The sequence below is a fragment of the Episyrphus balteatus genome, chromosome 2 (genome assembly GCF_945859705.1).
Source record: "Episyrphus balteatus chromosome 2, idEpiBalt1.1, whole genome shotgun sequence".
In the NCBI taxonomy this organism is placed as follows: domain Eukaryota; kingdom Metazoa; phylum Arthropoda; class Insecta; order Diptera; family Syrphidae; genus Episyrphus; species Episyrphus balteatus.
In genome coordinates this window covers 93,124,744-93,143,761 of record NC_079135.1, presented here as the reverse complement: position 1 = coordinate 93,143,761, position 19,018 = coordinate 93,124,744, and the positions used below count along the sequence as shown (strand labels likewise).

At 29.0% G+C, this 19,018-nt stretch overlaps 1 protein-coding gene across 6 annotated transcripts in view; it reads left to right on the top strand.

The window, feature by feature from the left end:
- The first annotated feature begins 6,415 nt into the window (after positions 1-6,415).
- The window catches only part of LOC129911179 (uncharacterized), a 290,632-nt gene continuing 278,029 nt past the window's right edge, over positions 6,416-19,018 (top strand). For all 6 annotated transcript variants that reach the window (XM_055988887.1, XM_055988891.1, XM_055988889.1 and 3 more), the window contains exon 1: positions 6,416-8,819. The gene's annotated coding sequence lies outside the window, so the exon portion shown is untranslated. The remainder of the gene's footprint in view (positions 8,820-19,018) is intronic.

Sequence of the window (19,018 nt, the reverse complement as noted above, 5' to 3'; positions counted from 1 at the left end):
TATGGTTTACATTTTAATGAGAGTATAGATGTGTCGTTTGATTATCTTAAGGATCGTGTTGCACTAATGTGGTGTGTGGTCTCCAATAAAATTGAAAGTGGATCTCTACAAAATAAAATGTGTGGATTAGAATCAAAACCCATTTTATCCACTTTTTTTGATTTCGAGTAAATCGAGAAAAACTTGTATCTCGTAAACGAAACATTTTTTAGTACTTTTTCAAATGCAGGATGGATTCAATTAGGATTTCCTACAGTTTAAGTCCAGAAATCGTGCTCTGAGGGTTTAAGTTTTAGAGTTATACCCAAAACAAATATGGATAGAATGGATTTTGAAAATCACCTCTGAATTTCAGACCAAAATAAGAAAATATGACATGAAAAAAAATTTAAAAACGAGAAGACTTTATTTCCTTTTTTTAACTACGCCTGCTTCTTGAACAAATAAATTCAATCCTAAATTCCGAAAATTTTTTTTTTCAAAAATCCGTATAAATTTTCGGATATTCCCATCTAATCTCATCGCATGAATAAAATGGTTTTTGAATTTCAAATTTATTTTAGAAATAATATTTTGAATGGATATAATGAATTTTGATGCGAATAAAATTGTTTGGATATAATGGGTTTTGAAACAAAAACTCAAGTGGATAAAATGGGTTTTGAAATTAAGCCTGGTACGCTGCTCGCGCTAAAATTTAGCTGAGATAAAATTCCCATACAAGTTATCGATAACTTGTATGGGATCCATTTTATCTCGGCTAAAAATTTTCGATAATTTGTATGGGAGCTAAAATTTATCGCGAGCAGCGTACCAGGCTTTAACCTCTAACTTTGGGGTCTGATTTCTATGCCAAAAAATGTAATTAGAGACTCAAACTTGGGCGCAACGTATGTATTTTAATAATAGAAACAAAACCTCATACCTAAGTCATTTTTTTTGAAAAGTGGATATAATGGGTTTTGATTTTGATCCACACAAATAGTTTCTTATACAAACAAGAAACAAGAAAATTTTAATACACAATAGCGAATAAGGATTTTGTTGTGAAACGAAATTTTTCTTAAGGAGGACAAAGGAAATATTTTCAAGGAAATTAGCAAATTAGCTTAGAAGTAACAAGTCGTCGCCTCAATAAAATATTGTCGTATGTGCAAAATTGAGGTTTTGAGATTTGAATGCAGTTTTGCTAATTGATTTTTTCTCCTTCAAGCCTGGTACGCTGCTCGCGCTAAATTTTAGCTCCCATACAAATTATCGAAATTTTTTTGTATGGGAGCTAAAATTTAGCGCGAGCAGCGTACCAGGCTTCATTCTGTGAAATCCGTTTTTCGATATCTGTATCCGTTTCCGAGATAATCGCTATGCATTTTGTCGTATGTGTAGGTTTACAAACATTTTCAGTAGCTTTTTGTCGTAAGTGCACAGAAAACGTGCACATACGACAAAAATTATCACATACTACAATTTTTTCATACAAATCTGTGTTTTTCTTCGTTCGGTAAATAATTGTCGTATGTGCTGTTTTTGCAACACATAGGTACAACAATATTTTACTGGAATTTCAGTAAACGTTTGTCGTTTGTCCCATAAGGAAATACACTGACGAGTGTAATTTCAGTTGCAATCAAGATGTCGAGCAGGTCGGACGAGTCGACCTGCGCCAAGTTTATTCGAGGAGCTTTATTATTTATGCATAAAATAGTGGTTTTATGATTTTATTAATTTAGCATACGTAACGAAATATTGGAAGATGAATTCTTTGATGCCGATCCTTTAGGTTCCCCCAATGTTTCGAATCCAGTGACAATGAAAACTTGGCTCTACGAAATTTGTATGAAGCTTTTATCGTGTAATAATTTTATTTCAACTTGAATAGTAATGTCGAAAAGCTTCGCCGCACGCAAAAATCAACTCGTGAAAAGTCCCCATAACTTAATTTTAGTAAACTGTGATCTCATTAATTCTTAAATTGCTTTAAAAATAATGTACCTATTATTTTTTTTTCTATTTATGTGATTTTATCTTTGGGAAAGAATTTTGTTGTGAAGTTAATAACCCATAGTAATATACCTACCCGAATTTAGCGAAACCTCGATTTTAACAAAAAATAAAACATACATCTCACTTCTAAATTAAAAAAGTTCAATCATTTTATAGGTGAACTGCTTCTAAACTAGGCTTGTGTAGTTCGCGAACGAACTAGTTTAATGAACTAGTTCATCTTGGTGAACTAGTGAACTTAGTTCACTTACTTAGTTCAAATTAGTTCGCGAATAGCGAAGAAGATTTTTTTCAACAAACTTAACAGCAACCTAGAGCAGTCGTAATATGACATTACAAAACAGCTTGCGCTCACTTTACATTATCATTTTTTTAAATATATTTTTTGTGTGAATGTAAGTCCCATCTGTATAGGGAATTTTCAAATTTGGTCCTTGTCTTTTTGTCTTATACGCCGACAGCGTCCTTTTAACCTGACAGACGTTTAAAGAATAGGGGTTCAGAAACCAAAGTACGTATGAAATTGCATCCAATTCTTTGTGGAGCGAAATCAGTTCTTTTGTTCTACCTCAAGATTTAGATGTAAAAGGCACAAGGTCGCTTGTGCCAGTATCAGTGTTTCTTCAAACACCACTTACTCTTATTTCTGAGCAAGAACAAAAACAAGTAGCATATTGGTCCTTGCATTACTTTGATTTCGATTGTATGAGAGCAAAACGAACTTCTTCTAGACTTTCGTCAGGAATCAGAAAGTTCGACAAGTAACATATATGAACGAAATTAAGAATTTTTATAAAAAATAAAAATATGTATCTGTTATTTTTAAGTTGAATTTGTTTTATTATGTAGAATGCGTTAATTTTACATAAATTTGGATATAGTTTGAACAAACTAATTTTGTTTTTTAATTCTATCAAAAACGGACTGATTAAAATAAATTGAACTAAAATGAACTAGTTCAGAACTAGTTCAGTAGCGTGATTTGAACTAAAGTGATCGATCACTCAAATGAACTAAAGTGCCCAACTCTATTCTAAACCAATTGTTTAGAAGTTAGATGTAGGTATGTTATTTTACCATTGATGTTTTTGTTAAAATTGAGTTTTGCTAAACTCGGGTTATTACCAAGAGCCAATGTGATTTTAAAAACTTAATAAATTAACGTTAGTTATTTGTTTTTCGCATTGAATTTGACATCTATTTGTCGTATGTCGTAAACAAGTGTCGAATAAAACTTTGCTTATTTTTGTCGTATGTGTCATCAATTTGTCGTATGTGTTTGGCTAACAAATAGTTTCTGTGAAAACGTAACATACGACATTGGAGAAAATTGACTATTATTTGTTTCTGAATTGGAATATTGAAATAATTCTAACATAATTCAATAGACAAATATTTTCTGCATATGTCATAATGTTTTTAAAAAAATTCACCGTACAGTTTTCGAGAAAAAAATCTGAACTTTAATTGCGTTTTCGCAAAAGTAGCCGAATGTAACATACGACATTATTTTATTGAGGCGACGAAGTGATACAATTTTCCATTCAGTTTTAAAATTTGAATTTTTTTTACAAACGCTCTCAATAATTCTTACACGTTATTATAATATGGGTATTCATGAATTTATTTAAAATCTGGGTAAACCTGGTAAATAAAGTAATAGAACTGTCAACTCGTATAAAATTTTGACACATTAAACAAATTTTCAAAAAAAATGGGTTGCCATTCTGAAGAAATTAAATCAACACATAAAAATAATATTTAAGAAAAAAGTAGGACCGTATTTACCAAAGACTACATACATTTTACTTGCTATGACTCTAGGGCTTTGTATATAAAATCTATAGTACTATCATGAAAAAAAGCAGCGCCACCAAAAAAGTAAGCGAGCGAACGAAAATTTCAAACAGAAATGTATATCTCATCTCCTTACTCTCATTATTAAATTCGATCTAAACGCCCTCGCGACCACTCAGGTAGCGAACAAACTAAAAAATTTCACTTCATGATAGTACTATAGATTTTATATACAAAGCTCTAGGGCAAGTTTATGATTAGTAAAAAAAAATCGAATTCTACATAACATGACATGACAGGACATTACGATAATAGAGATTAGAGAATGCAAAAAAAAGTGGGTCCCACAATTCTGTCTGTCTGTTCATCTGTCTGTCTATCTGTCTGTCAGTCTGTATGTACCTCGAGCTACAGTCTAAACTACTGGAGTTCTTCAAATTTTTTAAAAAAGAGTTTTAGGTAATTCCCTATGGGAAAAATTGATTTTTTTTTAAAGCCTGGTACGCAGATCGAGCTAAATTTTAGTCGAGATAAAATTCCCATACAAGTTATCGATCATTTTTATAAGAGACATTTTAGCTCGGCTAAAATTTTTTGATAATCGCCAACTACTGAAATAATAAAAATATTTTTAATTATAAAAACACATTTTTTTACATGAAATTTCTTAAAAAAATTATATTACCTATAAATTGTTCCTAACTTCTTTCTATAAAAAGCTTTTAGCATAAAAGTTACTTTTACCATAAGATCAAATACGTGCGACCCAGTCGTGCATTTTATTTAATTAAAATCGTTGCAAGCGTTTTTTTTTTTTAGACCAAAATAGCTTTTCCATTTTGGTCATAAAAATACATATATATACAAATTTTTTGCATTGAAAAAAAAATCAATGTAAAATGTGTAGATATGTACCTACACTAAATATTTTTTTTAAATTAATATTTGTCAAATTTCTTATAATAGTCAAAATAGAGGACCTTTCATCAAAAGGGGCACAAGTTTAAATAAAAAAAAAACTCTTTGCAAAATTAATTATTTCATCAATATTTTAAAATTAAATGCTATTAAGGTCAAATGAAAAATATTAGTAATTACTGCTTTTTTTTAAAGTTTGGATCTGCCCACATAAAAAAATATGGACCTGGCCTCCTTTTAATGCAAGGTCCTCAATTGTATAAAATATGTATATGAATTCATATTTTCTTATAATTTTCAAAAATATTTTTTTTATTGCAAAATACTTTTATTTGTAGCAATTTTTTTTGAAATTTCATATACCTACATCTTTTTTAATTGATACTCTTACAACCTTGCTAAGGATGTAATTTTAAAATTGTAATTTTGTTTTTTATTCACAATTGTAATAAGGAATAACACTCCCTCCATCTGCAAGCATGAGTAAAACAACGACTGTTGGGTCAGCTAGTTTGTTTATATTAATAATTGTTATTTACACTTAGGAGCAAAAAAATGGAATCAAAATTTTAGTTCTGTAAAAACGATAATTGGTCAGGATGTAATTGACATACATGAATGTCAATTGTACCATTAAAAAGCTTGAAACAAAAGCTTTAAATTAATGCTAAGAATTAAAAAAGCCGTTCACTTTATAAAGATCCAATGAACATAAATGAAGTATGTAAGAAAAGAAAGACTAAAATTGAAACAGAGAGTATCTGTAAAATTCAACATTAAAAAAAAATGAAGTGCAATTTATTGACAGACAACGTCAATAGTAACGTTAGGAAAAAAAGACTGAAATTGAACCAGCGAGTATCAAGAAAATTTAACATTTATAAAAAAAAGAAGTGCAGTTTATTGACAGATAGCGATGATACTATCGTATGCATTTTTATTTTTTACCAACAATTCAAAGTAAAAAATTCAAGCTTTTAAATGAGACCATGAGACTTGAAGAAACATTATTTTATCCATTGCAATTTTTGTTTTTAATATAAATAATTTATTTGATTCCGTTTTTTTGCTCTTAAGTTTAGTAATATTTTTATAAAATAAACAATTTTTCGATCGCCAGTAAAATACTGTTTATTTTCGTGAATTTACTACATTGGTCACTGTGGTGTATGCGTACTATTTTTAAAAAAATATTTATTTTACGATACTTTTGGTTGATTTCGACTTGATTTTTCTGAGCGACAGATTCTATAGGATATTCTTACCGATTTCTTGATTAATTATATAATTTGCTGATTTTAGTTAATTCAAATATATAAAATATTGATTAAATGAAAAAAAAAAGAAGTGCATAAGATTTTATTTGCAGTCGCACTACTCACCTTAAAAAAAATGTTTAATAAACCTATTAATATTCAAGACGATAATGTTATGCAATATTTATCCGTTTACATTTACCTTTAAATACCATTAAAAAAAAAGCTTATCCCTAATAAAAGCTCCTGCTGCTGGCCCAACAAGTTATATTATACCCCTATAATTACAAACAAGGAACTTCGTCAAAAACATCCCCTTTTTATTATATGAAGCTTTTACCCAAAACAAATGCAAACAAAAAAAAAACAAACAAAAATGAGCTAAATTTTCCAATAACTTAACGAAAGTTCAGTACATTTTCTCTAAAAGAATTTGAAGAAATTTCTTCAGTCTTCGTGAGGTGTTATTCGTGTAAACAACTATAACCGCACATCTCGTTTGGCTCTTATTAGATCATACCATTGATTAACACAAAGGAATTTTTCTTTTACAATTTTTTTTTTCTTCAAAATTCCAACAACAACAACACACTGTTCCCGCAAAGGATTAAATAACTCTTTAAGAAAAAAAAAAATTAAGATTACAACCACAATTCTAACTCTATCTAGTGTACTTAAAAAAAAAAAAATAAAAATTAATCACCTGAAAAGCAATACTTTTTAATCAATATATCTATAAAAAAAGAAAAAAAAAAAGAAAATAATTAGGATAATATACAACTTACAATTAGTTCATAATTATTTTCACGCAAACGTTTCATATCTACCTATACCCAAAACTTACATCCTTAGAATCCTTCGTATAAAAAGACATTTAAAAGTAGAAGTCTTGGCTTTTGATTCTTTTTCCTTAATTTTTTTTACACTTGGTAGTGTATTTTTTTATATAAATGTTAGTGTATATGTGTGTACGTGCGTAATTAATTTCACTATATTGTGTCGCCGTTTTTTGCACTTAAACGTTAAATATAAAAATAAAGATTTTTATTAAAAATTAATTAAATAAATAAAAAAAATTAAAAAAAAAGTAGAACGTAGATGAAAAAAATTACATGGTAGTGTTTCCTTTATACGAATACAAATAAAAATACTATCTGCTTAATTATTAAGGATAAAAATCATCTTAGCTTTAATCAAAAGGTACGCCTTGACTTGATGTCGTTTGAATAAGCCTAAAAGTATACTTCAATATAATTCGCTCTCTCTATCTATGAGATGAATGTCATGATAAAATCCATCTGAGCTTTATCTTTCGTACGTATAGCTTCTTCCGGTGTGAGTGTATATATGTGTGTGTGTAAATTGTACATTCGTTCGTTTGTTTGTAAGTTCGTCCTTACAAAGGGTCCCTATTATCCCTCTACTTGAACTATCTTCGGTACCTTAGTGACCTTACACAGTTTTTTTTGTGTGTAGTGTGCATGATGAATATCTCGCTGCCTTCATTTCGCTTGTTGAATATTAATATTCCATAAAAAGAATAAGACCCAAGGGTGTGCAGTAGTAGAGGATATCCTACTACGCCTGTTCATACACTACACTTTTTAAACTAAAACAGAAAAACACAAAGGGGCAAGTCGAAAAGAAAGGATAATCGTATGCGATTCAACAGTGCTCCCATTCAGTCGTCTCCACTTTTAATGGACATAGGAAAGTGGAAGGTGAAAAAATAATAAAACAAAATAAATAAAAAAAAAATAAAAGAGGAAAAGAAAAAAACTGCTTCAAAAAGGATACCTTATAAAAGAAAGGACACAAAACCAAATCCTTTCAAGTCGACCACTATACTATATTATAAAAACCGACCGAAAAGTGTTTTTGTTCGGTACTCTCTTTCATTTTTCGTTCGTCCTTTAGTATTCGAAAATGTGAGATGATATTATACTCTACTACTTGCTATCGACAACGAAAACGACGATGACGGTGACCTAATTTTACGTTATTCGTGTGTTCGTATTATCGTTTCTCGTTGTTTTTGTTTCTCCTTCGGTTCCTCATCAATTCTCTGTGTGTGTTTCTCTTCGTTTAACGGTTCTTTTTTTTTTGTTACTCTGTGTGTCTTCTTTGTGCTTCGTGCGCCCTTTTGTAAAAGCAAGGGCTGAAGGCTGAGATCCATTTTAAATGTTATTTGTATGATTTTTGTTTTTGTGTTCAAGTGGAAATTTGGATGTTTTTTTGGCGTGGTTTTTTTTTCACTTTTTATCTTAGTCCTTTTGTGAAAGGAAAAAATACTCGTAATAAAAAAATACAAAACAAAATTAAAGGAAAAAAAAAACAAAGTAATGTAAGCAAAGCACGCGACTATACATAGTTATAATTTTTGTGTGGTATTATTATTGAGATTGATGAAATAAATACACAAAAATTCTTGGTGTTTTTGTTTGTGTTTCTAATTACCTAGTGGATTATACAATTTATTAAAATCGTTAGTTTTAATATTAATATACATAATAGTAACTATAGTAGTAGTAGAAAAAAACGAATATATATAATAATAATACCTACTTAATTAATAAATAAATAAAAAAAAAAAAGTGAAATTTCAATTAAGATTATTATGGGTGGATATACTACTTCCTGCATAATGGATTAGGTGCGTTCGTGTATTAGTTTTTATGTGTACATAAAGTTATGCAGAAATAAACCCAATTAAAAAATACTTGTGTGTAACATACCTACCTAAATAATTATTTTGGAAAAATAAAATCGGATTTAAATGGAATTTTTGTGCATTGAGAATTTAACTGGACTAAATTTATCTTATTGCCAAGGATTGAGAAAAGAGTAAGTTTTTGTTTATTAATAAATTTATTACAGTTTGTATTTTATACTTTTTTTTATCATATATTACAAATGTATTTGGTGGAAGAGTTTTTTTTTAAGGAACGGGGAATGCAATAAGTTTCACAGCATCTTACTTTAAATATGTTTTATTTATGAAATTATGGTAAACATGTCATCTGCATAACATAAATAGAAGCCAAGGGTCTCAATCAATAATTTTGAGTATTTTTTATTCAAAGGAAAGAAAAATTGTTACCCCTATGAAAATTTGAAAAAAAAACTTTTATTTTTTATTAACCTGAGTTTGGGATGTATTTTATTCGTCTTTAGAAGCAATAAAGGTCTTAAAATAGCTGAATGACTACTTATCATTGTTATGAATACAACCATTTTCGACCGCGATGGTATAAAGCCAAATTAGGTTTCCTTTTGGTTACGTTATTTTCTGGTACACTGTGGCGTATGCGTACTTTTTTGTTTAATATTTATTTTTAGACAATTTTTTCTTTTATTTCAAGTTGGTTTTTGTGAGCTACACCTACAATCCCAGAGATTATCAACACATATATAATTAACAGTGAAAACTCACTGCAAACCACATTAGCTGCGTTCTTTTGGGAATATTTATTTACTCCTTCGTACTTCGTACAAACTGATTCGAACTACTTTTTCAATATAGCAAAAGTAGTTCAAAGTAGTTTTTAGTACTAAGCACTAGATAATTATTTCCAAAGGAAAGCATGCGACCCTAGAACAACAAGGTTCTAAGTACACCCATTGCGTTTTGAGAAAAACGCTTCTGAATATTGAAACACCTTTATACGGTAACTCTGTATGAAAAGTTTGATTTTTTGTTTGTAATTCGATGAGTTTATAGGAAATCTTTAAGATTTTAGCTTAAAACACTAATAAAAACACATTTTTAACCCTTAAATTTGACTTTAAAAAACCATATAGGACTTCGTTGCTCAACGATGCGACAGTTAAATTTAGAACAATAAGGTTCTATGTACAATTTTTATTCTTGTGACTTTAGTTATTCGATATTGAAGAATTGGGATGCGTTGAAATAAAAAGATTTAAATAATTTTTTTTTTTTTTATTTAAGAGTGGTGGATTGCAGCAATTATCTATTATTTTTATAATTAATTCTATTAAAAAAAAAAATAAACAAAGTCTGATTGCTCAGCATTCAATTTTTTCGTTTATTTCAAACAGTTCAAAAACAAAAAACAATGTTTTCTCCGTCAAATGCTAAATATATTAAATCGATTTTTTTTTGAAAAATGTTAGAAAATGTTTTTATTTAATAAATTATTTAAAAATAATGACTCTAACGATTTAAAATTTTTTTTTTTTTAAGTAGGTAATTACAAAAAAAAAAGAAAAATTTTGTCATATCTTCTGAAACTCCTTAAAAAATAAAACTATAGTTTTTTTTTAAATTTATTCATAAAATGTTTTAACATTAGAACTGCTTTAACCCTTAAACCACTGACATTAAAATATAAGATATTTTTTTATAGGAATTTTGATTCTTATATGATTTTAGGCTACAAAATAATGTCACCTGGAAGCGCCAGGTGGAAAAAACGGAAGACGGTCTTAGTGGTTAACTACTAAGAAAATATGACAATTAACAAATGATTCAAATCCAAAATAAATGTTTTATTCATTTCAAAATTACAAATTATTTTCTAAGAAATGTTATAAAAAGCTCTTTAATTTTGAAAAAAACACTAATGCGTATTGAATTTGGTCCAAAATGTGTGTTTTGGACATTTTATTCAATGTACAATTTTTTTTCGTTCCCCATCTTACCCCAAATCACCTTTCTTTACAAGTTAAAACTTGTCGTTGAACGATATAATATTTTGTGAATTTGCTCAAATTTGTTTTTTGATAAACAGTCAGATATAAGCCGAAACCCATATTCGCTCCAATGCTTCGATGTTGCAATAAGGAAAAATCGACATACTAATCAAAACTCAAATATACCTTCGGAGTCCGTGTTTGGCAACCTGGAATTTTGTTTAGACTTTTTTTTTATATCATCCCGATTTGTTACGAAGGATATCAAATCTATTAGACCGTCTCGGTGGAGAAATATGAGAAAAACTTAAAAGGTGTTTGAAGTTTTTTTTTATTTCAGACGGAAAATCAGCTTTCCCCCTAAACGTAACTTCATTCCTCAATTGAAGCGACCAGCTGATATCATAATTGAAAAGCTTGAACCTTCTTCGGCGATGACCGAGCAATATTTTTGACTTAACCGGCGTTGCCACATCTTGTTGTTACTCTTGCACATGCATATTTTCTTATGTGTGCAATACTAACCAGCTCCATTGAAGCCACCAGCTGATGGCATAGTTGAAGGTCCTGAAGCTTCTTCAGTAGTTAACGGGGACGGAGTCCTTTTTCGGCTCAAACAGAGTTGCCACATCTGGTTGTTGCTCTGATAAAGTTAGCTCTGATAAAGTTAGAGCTTCATCGTGTGTAACTTTTTTTTACAACTCCTCTTGACACTTGTGGTAATGCGTCAATCAAATTCAAGCTGAGGTTGCTCACATTCTAAGACAAATTAACAACACAAATGACGAAGTGTCTTTGAGCTGCAAGCAGTCACGAATAATTGCTGTCTTCAGGTGGAAGCTCATCACAACTATAGCCCAAATCTCCAATGTGTTTTTTGAAAACCTTGTTATAATCTTCGGATTCACATCTGCAATTTCTTCATCATTGAAGGCAGATAGATTTACTTTTTTACACCTATGACAAGCCTTGTTTCTATCACTCCGACGAGACATTATTATTTACTGAAAAAAAAGCATAGAAACTTTTGATTCTGGTAAACAAAACAAAATAACACTGACAAAATAACTAAGAACCAATAAGACTTTGGTGGATAATTTTGGACAATTTTTCACTTCTTAGCCACTAAGACCGTCTACAGACGGTCTTCACAAAAATTCGATTTTCACAAAAATTTTGTGTTTCACAAATCAAATAAAAAACAATATAGGAAAATATTATACCTCATTATTTACCAAAAAATTCCCGTGTTGATTGAACTATTGGAAAATATTTTTTTTAATAATTTAATTTGACCAAATTTTCCAATTAATTTTTACACCTTTTCGCATCAAATTCTTGATAGAATTGACTATATCTATAGAACTATTCTACCCATAGGCTTCAAACTGGTACTGTTGTAGAGGTAAATTCAATCTGCATAGAACTTCTTTGGAGGTGGGAGCGGAAAAATTATTCAGTAATAAGACAATTGGATTTAAGCGAAGACCATCTGTAGACGGTCTTAGGGGTTTAAGGGTTAAGTTAGTATGTACGTGGTGCTTGCTTCAAAATTGTTAACAAAATGAATAATATTTAAGGTAGGAAACAATACAATTTCGCTATTATATGTATTATAATAAATTACTAATTCAAAATGCTACTTTTAATACTCTCTACAATTTTTGGAAAATAACAAAATATAAAATAACAAGTTTTTGAATGAGAAAAATTAAACAATTTTTCTAAAAAAGTTAACCTATAGTAAATTTGTATCAAGTTCTATTTAAGTATTGAATAATATTTTTTCAAACTGGCATATCTACAATACTTGGTTTATTTTTGCTTATTTTTTGTATATAAGCGGTTTAAATTCAAAATTAATGTTAAAATTAACCACAATCGGATGGTATCACATTATTTACCAAAATATTAAAACCAATATGTTTGTTTACAGAGAGAAAAAAGACATGATAAAAACAAATAGAATCTGTATTAATTAAAGTGGATTTCTGCATATTTTTTTTTGCCAAGAAGGCTGATGCCGTCTTAAAATAAGCGGACAAATATTCTTAATTTTTTGCACCTTAAAAAAAGCATTCACGTTGCAAAATGTATGCCAAAAGAAAAGAAATTTTTTAAATTAAGATGAACATCCTATTTTTTTGTTTAATCTTTTAATTTCAATAAGAATGCACATAAAATTAATGAGAATTCAGACTAATTTAAAAATATAAAATAAAATGATGTTCACTTTGATTTTAACAGATTTATACGAACTCCATTTATTTTTATAAGAAATCTTTAAGAAGATCATCATTCCAAGTGCTTTATTTTTCTCTGTGAATGTCTCCTCTTTTATTCATGATTAAACTTATTTCTTCTGAAAATAATAATAATTTGACTTATATATACTACCTTCACTTATAACGACTCATATAAAAAAACTGTGTTTTTAATTTTAATATTATTTTCTTAAATTCCTTTTTGCGAAAAAATAACCGTTTTTAAGAGTAGTATACAACAGGCACTGTGTTTTTTATTTAACAAAAAAAAAAAAAAAAAAAAAAAAATAATTCCAAAAGGTGCAGCTTACATTTGTCACAAAGGAGTGACTTTTTCTAGCAAATATGCAGAATTAATTTAAATTTTATGGGTTGTTTTTTTTTTTTAACGAATTCAAAAATTTTTCAGGATTTCCGAACGTATGGAATGGGTTACAGTATTAAATAACAGACTTGCTATAATCACACGAAAGTTGTTCTTTATAAATTCAACATCGATAAGTTTTATACACAGCAGTACAAAAAAAAAACTTATTTTTTCTTGCAGTTTTTATTTTTTCCATATATTTAACTTGAACTTAATCGAAATAATATTTTAATTGTGCTTCAGAAGTCGAAAAACTGAAATTATATTAACATTCATTTTCATTCATTCATTTTGTTTTTATTGAGACCTTTATACATTTGTTAATTTATGATTACATTATTTTGAATTTGAATCGGTGATTGTTAAAACAACATAAGTAACATTTTTATTTTTTTTCAGGGGAGACAAAAAACTCTGTATTTTTGACGATGCGGCCGCATTGACAATTTTAGCTTTAAATTCGGTTTAGAGGCCTTGTTTGGAGTTGAAACTAACTAAAAGTTTTAAAAAAATATCTTTATCAAAGAAGATTTAACAAAAAATAAATATTTTTTATATGTTGTTTGGAGTCAAAACCACTTAATTACTTGTTGTTTTGACACTCATTTTACATCCAATGTATTAGCAAATTTAAGGGAAATGAATAAAAGACCATCATAATTCAGCAATTTTATTAATACATACATTAAAAAACATGAACATTAAACAAATAGGCGAAAGTGGACGTTCCACGGCCAGCAATGAATTTGTTAGTTAAGTCTTACTAATATTGTGCAAAAGTTTTATCCTTGTGACGTGGGTACTTCAAAATAGTATAAAATGCATTTTTGCATTTAACACTTTTTATTGATTGTCTCATTGAATTTTAATGTTTATTTGAAGTGAATAATATGATGGTTTGTAATTTTCCCTGAGTTTAAAGACCTTGATTTTGAATATCAAACTAATAGAACCCAAACTAGAAGCCTTTAAGACAAGATTTACGAATTTTTTTTTTTTAGTTTGCATTTTCAATTCTTTGCTGGTATTAATAGCTTGAAAACTCTAGAACAAAATGTCGAAGTTAATGGCTCAGGCAAAATAACAGCAAGATGCATTACCAATACTAATATTGCAATATCTTACATTCTTAATCCAAATGCAGAGAAAAATTCATAGTAAAACTTTTTCCTAAGATATAGTTTTTTTCATTTGGTACCAATTTAATTTATTAACAAGAACATTTTGAAAGATGCAATTCCATTCGAATCATCGAAAAACTGTAAGAAACAACAGTTTACTTACTTAGTTTTTCCAGTGTTGAATGTAAAAAAAACAAATTAATATGAAGTACTTAAGGTGTTTTAACACTCAATTTCAAAATTGGCAGAAGAGATATGTTGTTTTAGCACTAAATGCGTATTTTAACCTCGAAATTTTATATCAAATCATGTTGGTTTTGCTCTCAACGCTAGCTCTACCCATAAGCAATGCAAAACAGTTATAAAAGTGGTTTCAAAAAAAAAATATCACTTATGTTGTTTTAACAATCACCGATTCATTTATGATAACCGACTTCTAATTATATCTGGTTAAACTTTGTTTATAAATATAATAAATGCTTATGATAAGACATTACATAATTGTTTTTATTTTAATTATTATACTTTTAATTCTCTTTTTATTTCATATGTTTGCTCCCGACATATGTTCACTTTATGGCTCAAGTGGCCAAAATTAAATTAATGACTAGAACTACTTACAAACTAAAATTGTATATAGAAAATACACAAATAAATCTTATTTAAAACAAGATACAATGGCAATTCAATAAGCATCAGCATATAATAAACATTTCTACTTAGTTAAATGTATACAAAAATTTATATAATAACAAATAGAATATATTATTAAGAATTAGCTGTGCTATCAATCTAATTATATTTTAATTGAAAACAAAAGTCTATGTTGTAATTAAGTTATATTTTGGCATAATTAATTAAATTGAGATCATTTACTATCCTCTAAGAACAGGCAGTGATGATTTTTCGTAAAATGGTACTTTTAAGCTAGAGCTAGACGTAGGTTCAAATAATGGTTGCGATCTTCTATTCAATATATTTACCGGTGATAAGTAGAAGTGGTTATCTAGAACACTTTCATTGATATTTCTGTCCCAAAAATCTTTTATAATTGAGCTTGGATGATTAGTGAGGGACTGTAATTTGTTTTTCAGTATATTTACCATATATGTATATACACTCCTGCTCAAAATTAACGCACACTTTTTTTTTCTTTAGTTATACCCCTGCATCTTGTTTGAAATGGCTTTAAAATTATTTGTTGTATTTTTTTGTGTTTGCTTATTGTTTAGCATGTCAGAAAAATGCTAAATTGCAACAGTATTATTAACCAAAAAAAAGATAAACCAAATTTAGCAATTCAAGGTCTGAAAACTGATATTAAAATAATTTTTGTTTTTTAAGAAAAAAAATTTAAAAAAATGGAAACGCGTGAAAGTTCTTTCCAATAATTTTTTTCAATACTTGGCATTGTCTCCTCTAGCGCATATGGTAATTTGGAGTCGTCTATTCATTCCACGAATTAAGTTTTGAAGGTTTTGTTGTAACTTTTCTTTCACTGCAGTTTTCTGTTAATCAAGAATGCTTGGAGGTTAATTTCGGCCGCAAATGCATTTTTTTCAACATTTCCTAGACATGTTCTATTGAATTAACATCCGGATATCTGTGTGGTCAATTCAAAGGTGGCACATTTTACTCATGAATATATTCTCAAACCACTCTAGCATGCATTATCGTCCATCAGACTGATTTGTGGACCAAATCTAGGGGTGATTGGAACCGCATGCTGTTCGAGAATATCAGCCATGTATCTTTGGGTACTTAAATTAGGTCTAGGAGATCTCACTAACTCCGTAGGTGTTGTGAGGCAGAGTTTACTCCATGAAAATTTATGACTCATCTCTAAAAGGTTCGCGGGTTGACAGATAGACTTCAGCATACCTCTCCAAATCTTCCCCACAAACATTTTATTCCATACCTTCAATTTAAGCTAACTCCTGTCTTATTTGAGAAAATAACCACGATACTGTGAGATAAAGTAATAGTAGGACTTTTTTGTAAAATAAATATGATGTGCGTTAAATTTGAGCAGGAGTGTAAATAGAGGTTCAATATTACATTCTCTGTAAATTGTTGAGTTTGAGTACCATTTTTTATTTGGTCTTCTATATTTTCCGCAACAAAATCTAAGCAGTTTTCGCTCGAAGTTTTCCAACTCATTTGTGACTGTAGTGTATGCCAAGATATTTTGGCTCGGTTTTCAGTGGAATCGAAACATTATCAATAGTTAATGAGAGCGTTTTACTCTCCTTGACTGCTTTACGGTGCCCTCTTCCATAAACATTTCTAAAGCATGTGACGCTACTTTTCCCTGCGTTTAAAACTAATCCCCAGGAGTTGAGATACGATGTCAATGTGGGAACGCCATCTTTAAGTTTGTTTATTGCATCAGCAGGTCTAACAAAATTCTTATTTGTACTAACTATACATATACAGGGTGTCCCAAAAGTAATGGATCAAACGAAGTATGCTGATAGGGGGTCTTAAGGGCTCTCAGAATTTGGTAACTTGTTTATCCCAAATCCTTACGGTTTTCAATTTAATGCAGTTTTTGTGAAATTTCGAAAAATCCCGACTTTGCAACAGTATTTTGCTTCCTCCGCTCATAATTGATTTTTGTTTTTTACAATTTTTTCACTAAAATATTGCCTAATAATAAGAAATAATTAATTAATCAAAATATTATTCATTTCATACGCCATTTTGCTGCAAATTAATTAACAGTTCCATGTTTTATAAAAACTCAATTTCTTTCTTTTATTTCAGAGCAACACCCTGAAAAAAATTTGTATGGTGTGGCACTGGTTCATTATTTTAAAAACTTGCCGTGTTATTGCAGTTTTCAAAAATGTATAAAAGTTTCCAAAGTTGAAGTTAGAACTGAAGATATTACAATTTAAAAGCAACAAAACAGGTCTTTTCAGAGAAAAATAACAAAGAAAAATAAACACATTTTCTCGACTGTTGTTTGTTTATTTCTTATTGAACAAAAGCCTCTATTTTTGTTTGTTATTTTGCTCTGAAAACGTCTGTTTTTTTGCATTCAAATTCTAATATCTTTCGTTCTAATTTCAACTTTGGAAATTTTTATACATTTTTGAAAACTGCAATAACACGGCAAGTTTTCAAAATAATAAACCAGTACCACACCATACAAATTTTTTTCAGGGTGTTGCTCTGAAATAAAAGAAAGAAATCGAGTTTTTATAAAACATGGAACTGTTAATTAATTTGCAGCAAAATGGCGTATGAAATAAAAAATATTTTGATTAATTAATTATTTCTTATTATTAGGCAATGTTTTAGTGAAAGTATTGTAAAAAACAAAAATCAATTATGAGCGTTGGAAGCAAAATACTGTTGCAAAGTCGAGATTTTTCGAAATTTCACAAAAACTGCATTAAATCGAAAACCGTAAGGATTTGGGATGAACAAGTTACCAAATTCTGAGAGCCCTTAAGACCCCCTATCAGCATACTTCGTTTGATCCATTACTTTTGGGACACCCTGTATAAAGGAAGATACATTGTCTAGCTTTATCATTTGTTAACCCCTTTTCAACATACCCTGTCAGCAAGCAAGACCAGACCATGATATGAATGTGTGTCATAAAATAAGTTCTTTTTTACTTTTTTGTTTGTTTGTCAACTCTGTACTGTGTAACATCTAACTCACAAAAATGTACGCATCAAAGCTCAAAACTATTCTTTAAAATACAGTAAAAAACGGATATTCATCCATCTTCATGTTTTTATGGTTCTTTCTTTAAATCCTTCAATAGTTTATACAAAATTGTCAGAAAAAAAATGAAATTTTGAGATGAGATAATTAGATTTAACTATAGTTTAGGTGACTTATGTATATTCAAACACAGATAACAATGATTGGGCTCAGACTAGGAATTTATTTATTTATTTATTTATTTTAATTCATGACATAATTGTTGTTTATTTTTTATTTTGTTTTAAATTTACATTAAAAACTTTCCTTACAGAGCTACGATCTTGTCCCATCCGTGCCAAAAAAATTTCCAATTCATGACATTAATACATTATTATTTTATATAAAGACAGTCACTTTGATGTTAATTCGATCTTTTATTTAGAGCAAAAGGAACAAAAACACACCCAACCTAAAAATTAGTACTTTTTTGTCCCGCCGGTAACAGTCAAAAATACCCTGTCTATTTTCAGAAACTATTAAGAAGAACTGTTGGTACTATGAAAGTCTGTGTAAATTTTGTTCAATTTTGAGTAGATTTTGAAAAAGGAATAATAAATTAAATATACAAGTTTCCCACCCGTGACAATGAAAATGAGGTACATTTATGTTTTTTTTTAAATAACTTGAATATTAAGGGGGAAAATGTGTAATCTTCTCATATCCGTCATCTACTGTAAATTTTTAAATTTACCTATGTTTTCACAAAAATAGTTCCAGCATAGACTAAAACACACACACACATATACAACATAGACAAAACAATTGAAATGTCCTTTGAATTTTGTTAGCTTTTGGTTATACGTGCTAAGCATTGTGGTTGATGTAATATTTAAAATAACCAATGAAAAACTTTTCAACCTTTGTTTACATTTAAACGTTTGTAATGACATGGTAAACATATCCTAGTGGTAT